Here is a 9,605-nt window from a genome sequence, read left to right as displayed (position 1 = left end):
TCTTCTTCGCTCTTCTTCTTTGTCTTTATCCTTATCTCTGGTCTTTTTCTTCATCGAAGTTCTCATCTACCACTCTTCTTCTTCATCGAAGTTCTCATCTGCCGCTCTTCTTCTTCGTCGAAGTTTCTCATCTATCGCTATTCTTCTTCAAGTTCCTCATTTGCCATTATTATTGTAAGTGTTTTAGTCTATTTGGTTTCTATTCATCACGTTTTATTGGTTTTGATTGATGATTGAGCTTGTTTTATAGCGTTCACTCCTTTGTCTTGGTTCATCATCTGCCGCTCCAAGTCGTTGAAGCCATCTGCCATTTTTCAAGTAAGTGTTTCAGTTAATTTGGTTTGTGTTCATCATGTTTAATTGGGTTTGATTGATGATTGAGGTTGAGTGGCTAAGGTATGAAGTATTGGTTATGACAATTCCATTATGGGAAGCAATTGATGAATGTGTTAATATTGTCGTTGAAGCCATCTGCCATTTTTTAATGTGTATTTTTTGATGCGAAATTTTGAATGAATTGCACTAAACAAATAATTGAAACCTGAATTTTTCCCATGATATGTAGTCTTGGTTACTTGGAACTTGGGTAGCACATTTCTGTTTGTGTACATATCCCTTAAAGCCTAATCTCTGTCGTTTTGGCGTATGCATCATGGTAGCATGTAAAATCTGAATAGCCTATTGTTATCAGGAACATAAAGTTTTCCCATATAGAGTAATGTAAAATCTGAATGAGTAATCCTCCATCTCGTTCTTAGTAATGCTGAAATTTCTTATTTTTTGTTGATGCTTTTGGGAGTAAGTGTGTGAAGGAATCTCACTTTAGAAAAAATTAGACTAGTGAATTTGTGTTAAGGAAGTTGTCTGATTGATGTGCATTAGGTCTTGGTGTATAAATTCCTACTCTTTTATGTATTTAATGAATGTTCTTTAGAGATTTGAGTTGATTAACATGTTTGAGTAAGAGGCTATATAAACTCTTATGACTCCACAACATATGAGGGTAACCAGGGCAATATTGATAACTTACTTAAGATACTTTAATTTGCATATTTGGAGGTAGCTAACACATAGGGTGGCATGCTCCACTTTGTTCACACAAGGAATACTATGTCTAGCCTCTTTATGCATAACAAAAGCACTTATGTTTTGGTGTTTTGCTTTTGTTTTTCATTTGCTTTTTAATTTTAAATTCAACGTATCCATTACGTTTTGATTATGATTATGATTATGCAATATCCATGCATAATTTATCATTAATCTCTTAATAAGTGGGGGGTGAAATGAATTGTAGTTTGAATTTTGAGATTGAAAAGTTGGTGAAGTTTGATTTCATAAAGGAGAGGTTGGAATCTTCTTGTAAAATATAATCATGTCAGTTATTAATTTTTTGGCTACAGTCTTAAGATGATTTAAAATATAGCTTAGCTGGTATGATGTAATTCCCAAGTTACTTCTCTTTTAAAATTTGATTTTATATTTAACGTATCTATGTTACTTGTAAAAGCAAAACTCAGGTGATAATTTGATCAAGGATAGAAGCAACAACATTTTAGCATGTAGTGAATTATAATAGGAAATATTCAGGTTGATAGGTAAGCTTGATTTTTCATATGCAGTTCAACATTTACATGATGATGGCTTATCTTATTAACCATCTAGGTAGCTAATAGAACAGTCTATAAAGAACATGGCAAAGGGATGAAGCTTAAGTGGTATGGTCTACATAGATTATCACCAAAATTGGCACAATTCATGACTTATACCTAAAATTTCATATGCTTATCAAAATCAGAATTCATTAGGTCCAAAATGTCTATAATAAAGGTTTGGTTAATTCACTCCATTTTTTGCAAGTTAGGAAACTTTACTTCAGACACAATATCTTCTCAACAACATCAAATGTTTTCCTTGGGAACAAAGTTATGGTATGATGTGAATGTGAAACACTAAAAAACAAAGCCAAAAATTTATTGGAAATGAATTCAGAAAAATAAGTCAAAAAGCACTTTCAGGTGAATTTATAAGATCAATAACCTGGAGAGTGTACCTTTTTAGGTCACTGAAGAGATGAAATAATTTCAGCCTCATCAGCTATTCCTAATATCATAGGAAGATCTAAGGTAGAAAAGATATTAGAGGAAAGTGATTTGTTGAGATTCACATCATCTGTTGGTAGACTAACAGTAAATGATTGTTGAGTAGGCATAATTATTCCTAATGGCATTAACCTTTTTAAGGTACTGAATTCTATTGAGATATTAATTGTCCTTGCTTTTGACTGGCCTGAATGAAAGCACAATTTGATCAAATGATCAATTAGGCAGGCGAGCTAATCAAACAAATTATTTCCACTATTTCCTTGGCTAAAACCTTTTCGCATAGCTTGTATGATTTATGCAGCTGCCTCCCTCCTTGAAGGAACTGTGGATTTTGAAACTGCTGCCATAATTCATAAGGCTTGTTGTGGGTACATGAAGGAATAATACACAAACCTGCATCTAAAGATGTCAGGCAACACCTACCATTTTAAAAATAATAAGAGCAGTAAAAGAAGCATATTTAACTATGCATAAAAGTAATATTCAGACATTATAGAAATGAAGGAATCTTTACCTACCATTCTTATTGACACTTTTGCATCTTTCAAACTTCTTTAGTTATGACTGATTATGATGATGAATTTTTTATGTATACAGGTTTTAGAAGAAAGCAGAAAATGGTAAGAGCAAAAAATACAACCATTCCTCATGAAGGCACATCGTCATTTGGAATCCAATTTTGAGACTTACTATATAAAAAACAATACGAGGAGGTGTCGAACAAATATATTTGCCTTGGAAGAAGTTTGGATTTAGGACTTATAACAAGTTTGGGTTTATTTGATGAAATGAATGGTTGGATTCATAATTTGAAATGGGACCAATTGGTGAGTATTAGGTAAGATGGATATAAGCATTTGATCTATGAGTTTTTTGATAGTTTGGAAGTTGTGGAGACAGATACTGATGAGTTTTCGGCATATACAATGTTTTTTAGATTAAAGAATAAGAACTTTGTAGTGAGACCACAAGATTTAGCAACTTGGATAGGATTTGATTTTGAAGGTTTGAATAACATATCTAGAGCGTGGGATTTCAGACAAGCTTGGATGGTTGTTTCTAGGATAGGGATTTACCATCCACATAGGTGTAAATCTACAAAGTTAAAGAATCCCGCTATGAGAGTATTTCACAGATATATGACTTACACATTTAATGGTTGGAAAGAGACAAATGGAAATGTGACGGTTAAGGATTTAATGTTCATGGAAGTAGCAATAGGAGGGAGACAAGTAAATTCAGTGAAGTTATTGATTAAGAAGTTGGGAGAGGTTCAAGCAGAAAAAGGAGAAATATAGTGGGGGATGCTTGTTACATTAATATGTGAGAACTTGTGTATTCAGATCACCCCTAATGATGAAGCAAATAAGATTAAGTTTTCTGCAAATAATTTGTTGGGGGATGTGACATTGTGTAAAATGGGTTTGATTAAAAAGAATATGGCAGGAGAATGGTTTGTGATTAGGATGAAATGGAGGGAGATGCAACGATTCAGGAAGGTGTCAGTGTTCTAGAAGGGGTAAATGAAGAACAAGTCTATGTGCGCAAAAGAAGAAGAACGAGTAATGAACCTGGATCATCTCAGAATATACAAAATATGTCTTCTCATATTTTAGATGAAATAGTAAGCATATTTGAGTGGATCGAAAAGTATCAAAAGGAGTGTTTTTCACGTATTGACAGGAAAATGCAGGAACAACTGGATCAGTTGCAAAGTGATTTCAACTCGTTCGCATCAAGAATAGAAGAAACGATTGATATCCTTGGGGAACGCATGACAATTTTTCAGCATGATGAAGAACTTCTCAATAGTCTCCTCCTCCTCCTCCAGTCAACGTCCACCCCCTACACCATGATGAAGAATTTCTCAACAGTCTCCTCCTTGTCAACATCCTTGGAGGAACGCACTATGAATGTTAATTGTCATTATGTGTGGTTCAAATACTAAGCTTTATGTACGAAGATTATATTTGCCTTTTGTTCATAAATATGTTAATTGTTAAAGATTGATTTTAGCTGATGTTCTTGATAAAGATTGCCTTTTGTTTATAAATATATTTGCCTTTTGTTTATACATATCTCAACTACTCATTTGAATGCATATGTATATGTAATACCAAACATACCAAAAGACATCAAAATTCAAATCTCAAATGAAATGCATATCTAAAATTCCATCTACAACCAGTGTGACGATAATATATACTAAAAACATTCAAAATAAGTTACATTAAGGTCATTATCATGAATTCACAACCCTATAACAGACAACCTACTCATACACAACCAACGACCAAAATACTAAAAACAAAACAACTGAATCAGCATATAACTCAACTGCATTCGTCAGAAATTAACCAAAGCGTGAATAATTTCTACCAAATACAATTCTATATGCTTCAACCTATCAACAACATCAAATCTCTCCCAACGAAACATGTTTATCATTTACAGACTCCTGCCCAGTACAGAAATTACTTTTTCCTACAAGATTCTGAACCGGACTAGTGGATAACTGTTAATGTTTAACAACCATAATTTAGCACACGTTATAGAAAACTTAAGCCAATTACAATTATACAACATACATAACACGTACATGGGTAGCAACAACATCATTCGACAACACTTGAGTTTTTGGTATACTTTCAACAACGTTGATGTAATCATGTGGGAGGGCATTGGCCACTGAAGTAGAAGAAAGAAACTGTCTTTTCTCGCTCTACTAATGATCATTTTTTCTAAAAAGTAGCATAATACATTAATAATCAAGTTGATATTATTATAAACTTCAAAGAATAGGTGTAAAACTCATACCAATTCTTTGTTCTTGTAATTTTTTATTTTTAACCCTATATACAATTTCTTCAACCTTCGATTGCTTTCTTCTACATGGAGGACGACCTTTGCTACGAATTGTCTGTGGACTAATAATTAGACTATTCCCCTCTTTCGGAGGACTGTCCCCATCTTTATTACTTAAATCGATTGTGGAAGAGATGTTTACTTGTCTATCAAGCACTCCTTCACTTTCCTTTTGCTCCAACTTTTTTCTCATGTCAATCATAAATTCTATCAACATATTACAATCTTCATCATTGTTCGATGCCATATCGGCTACTGTCAGTATTATATTAGACAACTTATCAAAACGTTATCCTTCAACGTTGGTGCTCCACCTATTATAACTCAACTTAATTTTCGTATGGCATCTGTTTATATTTTTCCTCCAACACCGTAAAATGTACTTTTTTGGAACGTGTGAAACCCTTTTATGAATCAACACAATAATGGCATGTCTGTATAAAATCCCCCTGAACTCAAACAAATAGCAAGTACAATGAATATCACGCAAACTTTCTTCAAAGTATACCACAAAGGGAACATGACGACTACTATCTCCAAACCAAACATCTTCTAAAGCTTGATACTCCTTGTATGAATCACACTTTTTCAGAAAAGATAATTCACAATAAATCTTCCTCGCAATCTCTTCTTGAAACTCTTTAAACTTTGCAGTTGTGTATGCACTTTGAAATTGTTTCTCAATAGGGTAATTAGTTATGCATGGTATCGAAGATTTGAAAGATCTAAAATCCGCCTCCCTTTCTTTTTCCAATTTGTCTCACAATGCATTATCATATTGTTCCACAAATTGTTTCAAAGTAGTTTTGGAATTTACATATCCATCAAAAAATGCATGCATACTTTCTCTACGTTGGGTAGTAGACATACCTACCCAGAAAGTATCTTTAAGAAATGCAGGCACCCACTGTACTCTTTCTTTGTACAATCCACATAACTATTCATTCTTGTGAAGGTTGTGCACATCAACAAATTGGTTCCACCATTCTTCAAACTCTTCACGTGTAAAGGAATCATACACAATATTTTGTAACTTAAACTTTATAGTTTCATAGTCCTTATACCCTCTTAACTTTTTAGGCAGTTTCTTCATTATATGCCACAAACACCACCCATGTCTTGTTCCAGGGAAAACAATCTCAATTGCATTTTGCATGGCCTTATCTTAATCAGTGATAATTTCATTAGGAGCAACATCCATGCATTTTAGCCAAGAACGAAATAGCCATACAAATGTCTTAGTGTCCTCATGGGAAATTAACCCACAACTTAACAATGTCGAATGTCCATGATGATCAACCCCCACAAAAGCAGCAAATGGCATATTATACTTGTTCGTCAGATATGTTGTGTCGAAGGTCACAACATCACCGAATTCTTTATATGCGGCCTTACATCTAACATCAACCCATACCACATTCTGTAATCGACTCTCTTCATTTACATCAATCATGTACTAGAAATTTGAATTATCCTTTTACATTTTTATAAAATACTCGAGTACTGCCGAAACATCTCTAACTCTAAGTTATAGCCTTCTCACTTTTTCAATGTAGTTTCTACAATCTTTTTGTAGAAACGTCAAATTCTCTACACATGTTGCCTCAACTGAACATGACTGAAAATTTTTACACGGTCTAATTCCAGCCACATCATTAACTTTAAGCCTCCTTTTCACATAAGGTTGTATCGTTCGGTTAACCTTGAAATATCTTTTTTTTTTGGGACTCGTAAGATCATGGTTATGTTCAAGTACAACCGATTTAATTTTCCATTTGCATTGACCATTCAAAGCTACACTAATCCGACTCTTACAATCTGTTTTGGCAACAGGTTGCTTTTTCAAGGTATTTCTGGATTTACATCTCTCCTTCCCAAAACAAGAACACGCCACTGTCACGTATCTCATCTCCCCGTCATCGCCTTTCTTTGACGTACGTATCATTGTTTCAAAACCCATTTTGTTACCATACTGTTTGTAATACTTCACCAAACTATCAACTGAATCAAATACCATTCTAATATGAGGCTCCACTTCTTCCTCCGCACATCCCATATCTTCTAATTCATCACGTTCATTATCTTGATCATTTAATAGTTTTATAATGGACAAAATTAGAATGTACTAATACAACACATCATAAGAAACAATACGATACAACAAATTTAAAATCATGTTAATGAAAAAGTTAAGTTTCGAGCACAATTTACCTCCTCAACATCATTGAAATTAGGCAAACTAGACTCTTCCATATTCTGTAGTTTCGTGCAAAACCAATACTAGTGTTTGTGTTCACAAATCTGATTCATAACAATCACCAACAAATATTCTCTATAAGTTATTTTCTATTGTAACATATATTCAATCCAAAATATAATACAAAACTAAATAAATGCATAAATTAAATAAAAAACTCTTTAAGTACCTCAACAAATCTTTCTAATCTGAATTTTTTTTGATCTCCCTAACTCCTTTCCACCCTATACGATTGTTTCATGAAAAATTTAGTGGTTTTCTTTCTTGTCACGGTAGCTGCTTGTTGGCTGTTGAGGAAAAAACCAATTGTGGCTGTCGAGGAAGAAACTGGTACAACACTGAATATAAGACGCAGACGAGAAAAAGGCAGACGCGAAGAAAAGATGGGAATGACGAAGCCAAAGGTAATAGGTTTAAAAAGAAGTTTTTTTTTTTTTTTTTTTTTTTGTAAAAATTTTGGCACTTATTTTGGAGAAGTGTATTAGACAAGCTAATGATTTTTACAAATAGAAAAAAAATTATGTAAATTAAAAAAAAAATTTATTTATGCATGGATGGCCGTCCATTATTATATTACAAAATGTTTATGAACCAGAAAACTCAATTGAACAACCTTCTTCCTTTCGCGTTTCTGCATCTTCATCTTTCTCCCCTGACTTTCTTGGTTGGACCAACCCAACCCACTCGGAAGGCTTCATTAGGGTAGCTCATCCTTTTTTTTTTTTTGTTTTTTTGGCTGTTTGGATTACTAAAAAAACCAAACTGAAAGCATGGATGACAATGAAGAGCTGGATGAAGAAGAAGACTTTGAAGAGAAGATAAACTTTTTTTTTCCTAATAAGGACGCCCATCCATAACATATGGACAGGCGTCCATAAATTTTGTTTTATTATTATCATTTATTTAAAGTATGGATTGACGTCCATTATTCAAGGACGACCGTCCATAACATATGAACGGGCGTTCCTAAATTTTGTTGATAATTTTTTTTTTTAATTTAAAGTTTGGACGAGCGTCCATTAAAGGTGGACGCCTATCCATTAAGTATGGACTCCCGTCCATAATATATGGACGGGTGTCCATTACTTTTGTTTTAAATATGTTTTTAATTGAAATTATAGATAGACGTCCATTATATGTGGACGCCCATCCATTTAGTATGGATCCCTGTCCATTGAATATGGACGGGAGTCCATGATTTTTGTTTTCAAATTTTTTAAATTTAAACTATGGACGGGAGTCTATTATAGGTGGACACCCGTCCATAGTAAATGGACTCCCGTCCATATAATATGGACGGGAGTCTATCGTTCATTTCGCATGGACGGGCGTCCACATATAATAGACTCCCCGTCCAATAACAATGAACGACTGTCCATAGTTGATGAACGGTTCACTCGCAAAATATTTGTTAATGTGATACGTGGCTGCTCTGAGTCACATGACATGTAATTCGGTGTAAGAATTCAGTGCATAATCCTGGTGTTCATAGCATTATTAATAGAAATATTACTTAATTGTCAACCATGGTTTATTTTATAAATCGATGGTGTGGTGTCTTTTTCATTCCTTCAAAGATGAAGAAGCTCTATGCTTGCTCTTAATTCCTTAAGCACCTTTGAACCCAAGATCCTTTGGTCTTTTAACTCTTCAATTCATCATTCACTCCATTAGTTCAAAAGGGGTGGTTAATTAATTTAATTTTTGATTATACCAAATTAAATATTGCCAACTTCATCTATACCCATTTACCCAACACCAACAACAAAATAAGACAGGCTAAGAAAAATGATTTCGGGTAAAATTTCTGGTAATTGAGTAATTGACCATATATCTGTTGGAAGGTAATCAATCAACATGTTAAATAATGGTCTAAAACTAGAAATGTCCCCACTTAATAAAACAAAGGATTTATTAATTAAATAGGCCCCAAGCCAAGATACGGATTCCTTTACTTGTATTCTAATTTATGCAATTATCAAACCCTTAGGGTGCGTTTGGTTTGTGTAATATTTTATTATGAGAAATTTTATATTAATAGAAAGATAGATTGCCCTAAAGATTACTAGGAATATTTAAGGAAATGTGTTTGGTTAGTTTCGAATAAATTAGTGGGTATATTATATTGATATGTTTGATTGTGAGGTAAATAGGTGGGTATATTATATAGATTACTAAATTGCTCTCCTTTTATAATATTAATATAATATTATTTTTTTATTATTTTTTGAATATTTTTTAAATCCCTACATTTAAAATTTTGCTAAAACACCCCAGCCATATAAAACTTTAATTTGTAATAAAATCACCCCCACCCGCTCTAAGCCACTATCGGCAGCCAACCACCACCGCTGGTGCTGCTGGAAGTTGCCTTAATGGCA

At 33.5% G+C, this 9,605-nt stretch overlaps 1 long non-coding RNA gene across 1 annotated transcript; it reads left to right on the top strand.

Annotated features, from left to right (window-relative positions):
- LOC116108465 lies at positions 1–4,152 on the top strand. Its single transcript, XR_004124644.1, has 3 exons — positions 1–174; positions 251–318; positions 2,700–4,152. It is a non-coding gene; the product is annotated as an uncharacterized LOC116108465 (long non-coding RNA).
- Positions 4,153–9,605: the final 5,453 nt, after the last annotated feature.

Source organism: Pistacia vera, unplaced genomic scaffold (genome assembly GCF_008641045.1).
Source record: "Pistacia vera cultivar Batoury unplaced genomic scaffold, PisVer_v2 Contig1177, whole genome shotgun sequence".
Classification (NCBI taxonomy): Eukaryota; Viridiplantae; Streptophyta; class Magnoliopsida; order Sapindales; family Anacardiaceae; genus Pistacia; species Pistacia vera.
The sequence above is the reverse complement of the archived record's forward strand: the minus strand, read 5'-3'. Positions and strand labels throughout refer to the sequence as shown.